This window comes from Thalassophryne amazonica, chromosome 18 (assembly GCF_902500255.1).
Source record: "Thalassophryne amazonica chromosome 18, fThaAma1.1, whole genome shotgun sequence".
Taxonomy (NCBI): Eukaryota; Metazoa; Chordata; class Actinopteri; order Batrachoidiformes; family Batrachoididae; genus Thalassophryne; species Thalassophryne amazonica.
Window position 1 is genome coordinate 20,839,043 of NC_047120.1, and position 11,472 is coordinate 20,850,514.

Below are 11,472 nucleotides of genomic sequence, written 5' to 3' on the forward strand. Positions count from 1 at the left end.
CTCTCTGTCCTATAGTCCACACAGAGACACAGAGGAACCAAACCAGAACCCAGCACACAGAGGTTCAGGGAACATGCAGCAGAAGGTGTGGATGTGGATCACAGAGTCAGAGGAGACTTCATAGAAGGACAGAGTGCCAGCAGGACAGTCCACAAACACTGAGACTGAGTGGACAAAGGGTAGCGAGGAAGGTTTGTTAATCTGTTATTGTGACAAAGAGTAACGACGACCATCGGAGCAGATCAGAGTCCAGGACTGATCATTACGTCCAAACTCACAGTCCTCACCGTCTCCTTTCTTTCTGATTCTTCTGTAAGTCACTGATATATCAACGCCTCCTCTCCACTCGGCCTCCCAGTAACAGCGACCAGTCAGACCAGTTGAAGACAGGACCTGAGGGCAAAGGTAAAATCTGGATGATCAGGATATGATTGATCCTCGTCCACATGTTCCACCTTTGTGTTGTTATGGACAGTTTGAGTTTTCTTTTCGCTGAGTTTGGATCCAGAGAGAGTTCACAGAAATCTGTCACAACAGAACATGACACACTTATCAATCGATCAGTTCATCGATGAACACGACAGTTACCAATTGATTGGTTCACCAATCAACACGAAGACAGAGCCGGAGCTATCAATCGATCGAGTCATCGATCAACACGACACAGTTGTCAATTGATCAGTTCACAGAAATCTAACAGAACAGAACAAGACACAGTTATCAATCGATCAGTTCACCGAAGGACATGACAACACAGCCGGAGTTATCAATCGATGGGTTCATCGATCAACACAATGACAGTCGGAGTTATCAATCGATCAGTTCACTGATCGACATGACAACACAGCCGGAGTTATCAATGACATGGATGACCTCTAATTTCCTGCTTTTAAACTCAGATAAAACTGAAGTGACCCTGAACCATCCCTTAGTTATGCTGCTATAGACTTAGACTGCTGGGGGGTTCCCATGATGCACTGAGTGTTTCTTTCTCTTTTTGCTCTGTATGCACCACTTTGCATTTAATCATTAGTGATTGATCTCTGCTCTCCTCCACAGCATGTCTTTTTCCTGATTCTCTCCCCTCAGCCCCAACCAGTCCCAGCAGAAGACTGCCCCTCCCTGAGCCTGGTTCTGCTGGAGGTTTCTTCCTGTTAAAGGGAGTTTTTCCTTCCCACTGTCGCCAAGTGCTTGCTCACAGGGGGTCGTTTTGACCGTTAGGGTTTTTCCGTAATTATTGTATGGCTTTGCCTTACAATATAAAGCGCCTTGGGGCATCTGTTTGTTGTGATTTGGCGCTATATAAATAAAATTGATTTGATCAATCAATCGTCTGTAGCAGCCTTCATGTTGAACTCTGCTTCAGTGTCAGTAGGACTTGAATGAGTGATGTCACAGAGGGTGGTTTCTATGGAAATAGATGGATCAAAGTACAAAGACACTTACACTTCCTCAGACCTGGTCTCAGCCATCGGACTCCACCAGGATCCACCCTGAAAGGAGGAGGGGGCAGAGCAACACATGATCTTTAATCATGGAAACATCATGACATTGATCTCATCCACACACTTCTCTTCTATCACACTCATCACTTCAAATGGATCATTGATTACTGATCACCTCTAACTGTGCTGATCAGCAACAAATAACTTTTGGCTTTTTCAGGTTTGATGATTCTGGTGAAAATCTGTTGAAGTGGATTTAACCAATCAGGGCTCACCAACCCTGCTGCTGGAGGTCACCTGATTCTCCAGGCTCCGCCCACCGCTCATTAAGTGAGGTGTGTTCAGCCAATCAGCTGCAGGCGTTACATGTCCCCTAATATTGTTGCAGATCCTCCAGAACTAAAACTACATGTTTCAAAGAAACAAAATTTAAGTTTTATATTTGCAAAATTTATTTCCTGCAGTTTTTATTTTAAAAATCCTGTTTTAAATTTGGTGCTTTTGTTGTGTGGGCCGCCAGAAGAGGAGGTACTGCTGGCCCACCACCAGAGGGCGCCCTGCCTGAAGTGCGGGCTTCAGGCACGAGAGGGCGCTGCCGCCACGGACACAGCCGGGAGTGACAGCTCTTACTCATTACTTCCTGACAGCTGTCACTCATTCTTCATCACCTCACTCCATAAAACCCAGACGTCATCTCCACCTCATCGCCGAGATATCGTACTTCATTGAAGGTAATATCCTCAGCCGTTTGTGATTGCAACATTTGTATATTGTGAGTGTTTGCAGGAGTACCAGTACCTCTGTCGGTGAAAGCTGTGAGAGCGCTGAAGGCACTCTTTTCCCCTGAGGAATCTACAGTACTCTGCAATTTTTGAGTGAGAGGTGGAGGTGGCATTCCCACCGTTGTTGTTACTGGGTGTACACACACCCACACTTGACTGTCTTTGTTCTCGCCAGCAGTACCAGATCCGACAGTCGGAGACGGTGATCACCTGGGAATTCGGGACTTGGTGGCTCTAGTATTCACCAGGTTCGGTGGTGGCAGAAATCGTGTGGTTCTGACCCTTCTCAGGACAGACGTCTTCTATCCTTGAGCCTGCCCACACGTCACCTTTGTAATTTGACTGTACTCATATTCTGAGATTGTCTGTATATTTGTTGTGCACATTTCACAACATTAAATTGTTACTTTTTGGCTCATCTATTGACCGTTCATTTGCGCCCCCTGTTGTGGGTCCGTGTCACTACACTTTCACAACAGCTTTTCCGTTCCAGTTGGTGCAGAATGATGTCCACATTGATTTGGACCAATCAGCATGTAGTATTAGTGAGTGATCCCTTCGTAAGATGGCGTGTCCACGAGTCCACAGACAGACCAGATCAGATTTTCTGTCTCAGAAAAATTTTTCACTCTGCACAGTTTCTCCAATCACAGCCACAGAAGCCTGTAAGTCCTTCAGAGCTGTCTGGGTGTCTTGGTGGCTTCCCTCACTCTCAGTCGCTCAGTTTTTGAGAGCTGCCTGCTGCACACAGATTTACTCCACAGTAACAAACTATTTCTGAAGGATTGATGGAAATGAATTCCATGAAAATGTTCATCTCCACAGAAAACTGGCTGTGAAACTAATGATTTACTGCAGAACCACTGATGGTACTTTAAAATTTTCTATCATCCAGAACAAGTGAACCTTTAATAGTCCAGAAGCTGAAAAACTGCAGGAATTTGGAGACACAAACCTCAAACTCTGAATTCTTCACCCTAAAAAGTTTTGTTGGAGCTCAGAGATGTTCCATGAAGAATCTTTTCTGAACTCATCAGCTGTGGCTGCAGGAGCAGGTTGGTGACTCCTGCTTCAGAGAAATGAATGAAGCTTTTTGTCTCTGTTCCTCTTTGAAACATGTGACTCTGAACAGTCTGACAGTGAAAATGATCGACGACTGTTTTTGTTTGTCTTTGCACGAGAATGTATGAATGACTAACAAATGATTTCCTCAAACACGTGAGCAGAACACACACACACACACACACACACACACACAATGTTTGAGGTCAGCTGACCTTCAGCTGGAGAATGTCTGAATGACTAACAAATGATTTACTCAAACACGTAAGCAGAACATACACACACATTATGTTTGAGGTCAGCTGACCTTCAGCTGGATCTCTGTCACATGTTCATGTCAAACGGTAACAATAAGTCGGCACAGAAAGTTTGCTGAGTCGCTGTTTGTCAGTGTGAGGTGTTTGAGGTCAGCTCGGTCTTTCAGGTCCACAGGGATCACACGGAGCTCCTCCACCAGACCCAGTCCATACCTGAGAGAGTCCAGAGTCCGGTGTGGATCCAGCAGCTTGACTGAGTCTCCTGGATGGTTGTAGCTCAGGTCCAGCTCTCTCAGATGGGAGGTGTTGGAGGTCAGAGCTGAGGCCAGAGAAGCACAGCCTTCATGTGTGATCAGACAGCCTGACAGCCTGCAGACAACAAACCAGCAGACACAACGTGAGGACAGTGTCAGGACGTCCCCACTTTGCAGAAGCACGGACACACTGATGTCTGCTGCAGGATGAGCTCATGACTGTGGTTCCAAACATTGAGATCCATCAACACTCAAACATGACAGGGAGCAAAGCTGCAGTTTCACTCTGATTTATGGAGCTGCTGCACACATGGATGAGTCCTGACCTGAGAGTCTCCAGGTGACAGTGTGGACTCTCCAGTCCAGCAGACAGCAGCTTCACTCCTGAATCCTGCAGATCGTTGTTACTCACGTCCAGTTCACAGACGTGAGGACAGAGCCGAAAACTTCACAGCTTCTCTGACAGATCACACAAACTCAGCCTGAAGACAAAATCAACAAGAAACAGATTTGTGTCATCATACAAAAGTTCAGAGTGTTCTGCACCTCAGACAGGATCCAGAAACCAGCTTTAGACACAAAGTGTTTTATTCAGTCCAATATGATTCTTCAGTGGATTTAGATGTTTACAGTCATGTGCTGGAAAATCAAGTCTCAAAAGTCAATCTGTTTAATAAATGTTGGTTGTGGGGTTGGAATTCTGCTGCTGGCCACCGTAAAACTTTTCACCTTCCTGATGGAAACCTGTTTCTACTTTTACTCAGGTCCTTCTTAAAGCTGTAATATACTTTTGATTTCAGAACATTTGCCATCAGCCTTCACTTCACCCGGTCTGCTCCAAAACCTGGGAGGAGACGGCACACAGCTTGATGACCAAACAAGACTGTGATAAATGTGACACACCACTGGACAAGAAGCACCAAGCAGCAAGTTCTGACTGCATGTGGACAGTTTGGAGTTCAGAATCTAAAAACACACACAGACGAACTGTGTGACTGTGTGTCTGCACAGCTCAGTAAAATCTCTGCCTTTATCTTCACAGTGCGTCAGCACGTAAAAGACTCCACTGAAAGCAGACTCATCCTGTTGTTTCATAAAGTGCCAAGAATCATCCACATCAGTGATTCCTGTGGATCATGGCAGATCACTTAAAAATCTCACCACTATTCCCATTTGAACGCATGCTGTGCAGCAGTGTGTTGGAGCGCACAAGCTCTCAGTTTGTCCCACTGAATCCAAAGTGCAATGAAGAGGAAACATGAGAACAGAGGCCTGGTGTCACCATTTCTGCAGCAAATCAGCCATGCAACAAAGTCTGGTCATTTTATTCTGACAAGTCCAAAGTGCATGAGCACAGCACAGCCAGCATGCATGCATGTGCATCACAAAAGGTGCACATAAAGACAGGAAGAAGCTGCAGATGTGAGTGTGAGCTTTTGTTGCTGGAGTAGCAGCAATCCAACCACGAGTCAGTCTGAAGCCACACAGGCAATTTTCAAAGGGGGGATAAAACCGAGGACATCCTGGGTTTTAGGATTTAGAACTTCTGAATGATAAAACAGGGGTCAGTATTCCTGATCTGTTACTGGAGATCAATTCATTGTGGATCCAGGCAGGAGGCCCTCAGCAGCCGTTACCTTCGCTGTCCTGACCTCTGGTCACTGTGTGTGATAGGGAGAGGGGGATGTCTATTTCATTTTATCTCATTCGTGTACTTTCATTAATTCCTTGTTTACTTCGATGGGCATTTAAACAATACATTCATTGTTCTTATAATGTTCTATGGTCATTATTTTGCCTTCACACATTTTCTTCCATTTGTGAAGATTTGCACAACATTTAATTGCTTCCGTTGCTATGACAGCACAATGTGGTATCACACCTCTCACTGTGCTCAAACTGTGTTTGTCGCTGCAGGATCGTACTGCATCCATACACGGCTGTCCGACCGTCTGTCCCTCCGGACTGTGGCTAGAATTTTTCGTGTTTCACCCATTCGGCCTGTTTCGACCTGATTCGCCCAACTTGTGTGTTAAGGGGCCTTGATTGATGTGAATATTTTGTCAAATGTTTGCAGATGATACAACCCTGATTCTTTCTCGTTCAGATTCCAGGGTCCTGATGAAAAAGCTAATGTTAGCTTAGCATCCTGGACCACATGGTTAAAATGAAATAGATTATCGCTGAAAGTTTAAAAAACAAACAAAAAAACATTTATGATGTCTGGAGGTAAAACGTCAAATTCAAACTGAGTGGACTGAGCTGTCTGGAGTGACGTGGACTCAATTCCTGGGAATGTTTGCTCATGTAAAGTGAAGTTTGAGAGAAGCATCAGAACGGGTTAGTTGAACAGTCAATCAATCAATCAATGTGGATAATAATGAGGGTCAATCACCTGGTTTCCAAAAGAGGAAAAACTACTTGCTTACTTCTAGTTACTACTGCAGTAGTGGTTGAGTCGTATTCTACTAACTGACTCAGTATTCAGGCTCAGGGCAGGTTTACACACACTACCTTGCTCAAGGGCAGTGAGAGAAGCATGAAGATAACCAACCTGTTTTCATTGTCAAGAATAAACTCACAGACACGGAGACAACATGGAAACTCCACACAGACTGGACCTGGACTTTGGTGGGAATTGAACCATGTTATGATTCACAGGTAGGCAGGGCACAGCAGCTGGTAGGGTGCAAAATGCAGACACACAGGCAGGTGGTGGAATAAGAAAAAAGGCTTTATCGATAATTCAGGCAGGATCTGGTACACAGCATGGCAGTCAGCGTTGCAGAGGTACAGGCAGGTGATAAGCAGAGGCGTCATCAAAAATGGGCGGGGTTCGATAACGGCAAAACAACGTAACACGGGCAAAGACAAAATCCAGATCCAGAACACAAGCGAGGTTGAGCAAAATGTGGGAGCCAAGAAACTGACGTGAAGATCCAGAACGAAGATAACAATATCAACGAGCAAGCAGTGGAAAAGAAAACTTGCAGAGCTTAAATACACTGTGGGTTAATTAGGATGTGAAGTGAAGCAGGTGTGGAGAGCAGGCAGGAGGAGGGCGTGGTCTAACAGAGAGGAGAGGCAACTATGTGAGACAAGAGAGTGCTCTGACAGGTGGACGAGGAGGTGACAAACAAAACTGGGCGTGCCAACAGAGCTGAGAAGGTGATGGGCAAGAGAGTGGAGTGATCTGAGGATGTAACTGTGATCCAAATGAAACTGGATGTGAAAGCATGAAAACTGAGACAGAGGAGTGCAGTGACAACATGGACATGACTGACAATACTAAAATTTTTCCAGTCATTTTATGAAAAAAAAAGGGGGGCAACCCGGAACAAATTGCAACAGAAATGATTTTGGTGGCATTTGAACCCTGAAACTGTTTTATAAAACATACTAAAAGTCTAGAAAGATTAAAAAAAAAAAAAAAATCGGGAACACTCCCAAAATCCAAGATGGCCGTCCGAAAACGTGCAAAAAATTAGTTTTTCCAAAATAACTCAAAAAAAATATCAATATTTAAGCACGTAAATGTATTGATGTTAAATATAAACTTGGGTATTGTGGACATTTTGACACCCAAATTAGGTCTCTATCTGCAACAGTTCTTGAGATACAGCCTATATGTAGTTTACACTCAAGGATGGCAATTTGGTTTGTGTCCTATTACGTTAAAAATATTGCAGTTAAGGCCCATAAATATATTGAAGTTGAATATAAACTTGTGCATTGTGGACATTGTGGCACCAAAAAAATAGCTGTAACTATTACAGTTTTTGAGATATGGTATAAAAATACATCTACACTTGACAAAAATTGATGAAATTGAGCATTGTTATGTTGAAAACTAAGTACCATTTCTGAAATGTTCATCTAAAGAAGGTAATAATAATCTTTTTGAGTCAATATTTCACTGGAATATGAATAGAGAAGTTACTCATATATTATGTATAATAGAGTGGATGTCAATGCACAACCAGGGCACACTGGTGACACCACTGCTGTGTGGACAACCTGAAGAAAGCCTCAATTCTCTCAGATACAGGCGCTTTTGTGATAAGGTTGCAACAAAGACAACTCATGTGCAGCCACAGTGTTTGCCACCCACTTCGGCAGCTGCCAACTTTCATAGTCTGAGAGTTTACTTGCAAGTTCAGGAATGGAAAGGTGAAGATGAAGGTGACAACATGCCATTGCAAGAATAGGGATGGAAAGTTTCTGATAGTCAGGTTGTCCGAATCATGACTGACTTGCAAGCAGCACCAGATTCTCTTCTGCATGCTGTGAGATGTAACTGCAGTAATGACTGTAGTACACTGTGATGTACATGTCGCAAACTTAACTTAGATTGCTCAGCAGCGTGTAGCAACTGCAGAGGTACAGGGTGTACAAATGCAGGCCAACTCAATGATAACCAGGATGATGAGACTGAAATTTGAACAAGTAAAATTTCAAGTGTCATGATGTACACAATACTGATTTCACCTGAACTTTTATTATCATGCTTCATTGGTTTTACTGTAAAATGAGTGTGTGATTACATCTCTCATTAAAAAAAAGTTAGTGCAGCTGACAAGCACTAAGAATATTATTATTACATTCTTTAAATGAACATTTCAGAACAGTTACTTGGTTTCAACATAATTTCTCAATTTTTAGCCAAGTGTAGATGGCTTATGTGCTGTATCTCTAAAACTGTAAGCGCTACAGCCATTCTTTTGGTGCTAAAATGTCCACAATACACAAGTTTATATTCAACTTCAATACATTTCTGGGCCTTAACTGCAATATTTTTAACGTAATAGGACACAAACCAAATTGCCGTCCTTGAGTGTATATAAAACTACAAATAGACTGTATCTCAAGAACCGTTACAGATAGAGACTTAATTTTGGTGTCAAAATGTCCACAATACCCAAGTTTATATTTAACATCAATACATTTATGTGCTTAAATATTGATATTTTTTTAGTTGTTTTGGAAAAACCAAATTTTTGCATGTTTTCGGGTGGCCATCTTGGATTTTGGGAGTGTTCCCGATTTTTTAATCTTTCTAGACTTTTAGTATGTTTTATAAAACAGTTTCATAGTTCAAATGCCACCAAAATCATTTCTGTTGCAATTTGTTCTGGGTCAAACCATAAAATGACTGGACTAAATATCCAAAGACTACATAGAAACTAAACCTGAACAGAATTGGATTAGACAATCAAAAGCTGAAACTAGAAGGGAACTGACATGAATAATATAACTGAAGACTAATGGGGGAAACCTGACAAACTAGGTGACACAAGCAATCAAAAACAGTGGATCAAAACTAAACTAAAGAAGAACGGAACTCAAGATGTAGCTGAAGAATGATGAACAGAAAATAAGCTGTGACAAAAGCAATGATGAACAAAAATCAAAGACGGTAGATCAAAGACTAAACTAAACCAGAATGGAACTCAAGATGTGGCTGAAGTGTGATGAACAGAAAACAAGCAGCTGTGACAAAAGCAAAATAAACAGAAGATCAAAAAGGCAGACAAAAAGAAATCAATAAAGAGACTGACAGCAAAACATAACGGACGAGGACCGAGCAGGGGCAAAACCTGACAAACCTAAGTTCTTCTTGCTGTGAGACAAGTGATACCCACTGCCCCACCCTGCCGTGTTTCCAGCAGAGACTGAAATCCTTTAGTTCTGGTTCAGACGACAAATCTGACTATTGATGTGAAACTGAATCTGATGAAACAGTTTCGAATTCAGAAACGTTTTGAACCGTTTCAAGCAGAAACTAAATCCTGACCTGAGAGTCTCCAGGTGACAGTGTGGACTCTCCAGTCCAGCAGACAGCAACTTTACTCCTGAATCCTGCAGCCGGTTCTGACTCAGGTCCAGTTCTGTCAGACTGGAGAACTGAGAGCTGAAGACAGAACTTCACAGCTTCTCTCTGACAGATCACAGTCAGATAGCCTGCAGAGACGATTCAAAACAAGAAAGATTTTCACTTTAAAATCAGAGAACTTAAGTCTCCGTTCAAATTAGTGATGTTCCTGACTGTTGCCGAGTGGTGTCTCTCTGTGTCATCAGGCCTCGTAGGAGAGTCTGACTGGTCTGCAGGGAAAGACCCAGAAGGAAGCGCAGGAACAACTCCAGGTGTCCATTTGGACTCTGTAAGGCCTCGTCCAGAGCAGTCTGATGGAGACAGGTTAGTTCAGGTTCACCTTCAGACGTCTCAGACATTCTGGGTGATGTTTGTTCTTTGGACAGCAGGTTGACTCCAGACTGGATGAAGGTCAGATGGACATAAAGAGCAGCCAGAAACTCCTGAAGACTCAAATGGACAAAGCAGAAGACCTTGTCCTGGTAGAGTCCTCTCTCCTCTTTAAAGATCTGTGTGAAGACTCCCGAGTACACTGAGGCTGCTCTGATATTGATGCCACACTCTGTCAGGTTCTCTTCACAGAAGATCAGGTTCCCTTTCTGCAGCTGCTCAAAAGCCAGTTTTCCCAGAGACACAATCATCTCCCTGTTCTCTGGATTCCACAGTGGATCTGTCTCAGCTCCTCCATCATACTTGACCTTCTTCACTCTGGACTGAACCACCAGAAAGTAGATGTACATCTCAGTCAGGGTCTTTGGCAGCTCTGGGTTGTCTCTGGTGTCCAACATGTCCTCCAGCACTGTAGCAGTGATCCAGCAGAAGACTGGGATGTGACACATGATGTGGAGGCTTCGTGATTTCTTCACGTGGGAGATGATTCTTCTGGACTGCTCCTCATCTCTGAATCTCTTCCTGAAGTACTCCTCCTTCTGAGGGTCAGTGAAGGCTCTGACCTCTGTCACCATGTCCACACACTCAGGAGGGATCTGATTGGCTGCTGCAGGTCGTGTGGTGATCCAGAGGCGAGCAGAGGGAAACAGGTTCCTCCTGATGAGGTTTGTCAGCAGAACATCCACTGAGCTCGACTCTGTGGCATCAGTCAGGATGTCATTGCTGTGGAAGTCCAGAGGGAGGTGACACTCATCCAGACCATCCAAGATGATCAAGACCTGGAAGTGCTGGAAACTGCAGATTCCTGCTTCTTTGGTTTCAGGAAAGAAGCGATGAATAAGTTCCACCAGGCTGAACTTCTTTCTTTCAGCACATTCAGCTCTCTGAAAGTGAATGGAAATATGAAGTGGAAGTCCTGGTTGGTTTGTCCTTCAGCCCAGTCCAGATTCCACTTCTGTGTTAAGACTGTTTTCCCAATGCTGGCCACGCCCTTTGTCAGCACTGTTCTGATTGGTGGCTGTGTGTCAGCTGAGGCTTTAAAGATGTCTTCACATGTGATGGTTCTTTGTGGTGTGTCTGTTTTCCTGAATGCTGCTTCAATCCGTCTGACCTCATGTTCCTGGTTGACCTCTGTGATGTAGAGCTCTGTGTAGATCTCCTTCAGAAGAGTCATCTTTCCCGCTTTAGAGATCCCCTCAAACACACGCTCAAACTTCTGTTTCATATTAGATTTGAATTTACGACGACAAACTTCAGCATGAGTTCCTGAAAGAACAAACACCACAGATCAGTTACTGAATCATGATCTCACTTCCTGTTTCCCTGACAGAATTCACACATGAATATATTTCAAATGGACAAACATCACGTGTCATTTAGCTTCTGTGATAAATGTGGACAGAAGTCCTC

The 11,472-nt window shown here is 43.6% G+C and overlaps 1 long non-coding RNA gene across 4 annotated transcripts; it reads right to left on the reverse strand.

Annotated features, from left to right (window-relative positions):
- Positions 1-374: 374 nt before the first annotated feature.
- LOC117531205 lies at positions 375-9,743 on the reverse strand. 4 transcript variants are annotated; one of them, XR_004566553.1, is made up of 5 exons: positions 9,595-9,732; positions 4,127-4,282; positions 3,760-3,915; positions 1,447-1,493; positions 489-525 (listed from the first exon to the last, which is right to left on the reverse strand). It is a non-coding gene; the product is annotated as an uncharacterized LOC117531205 (long non-coding RNA). The 4 variants fall into 4 exon arrangements; XR_004566552.1 differs by lacking the exons at positions 489-525; positions 4,127-4,282 and adding an exon at positions 375-393 and having other exon boundaries at positions 9,595-9,743; XR_004566550.1 differs by lacking the exon at positions 4,127-4,282 and having other exon boundaries at positions 9,595-9,743.
- Positions 9,744-11,472: the final 1,729 nt, after the last annotated feature.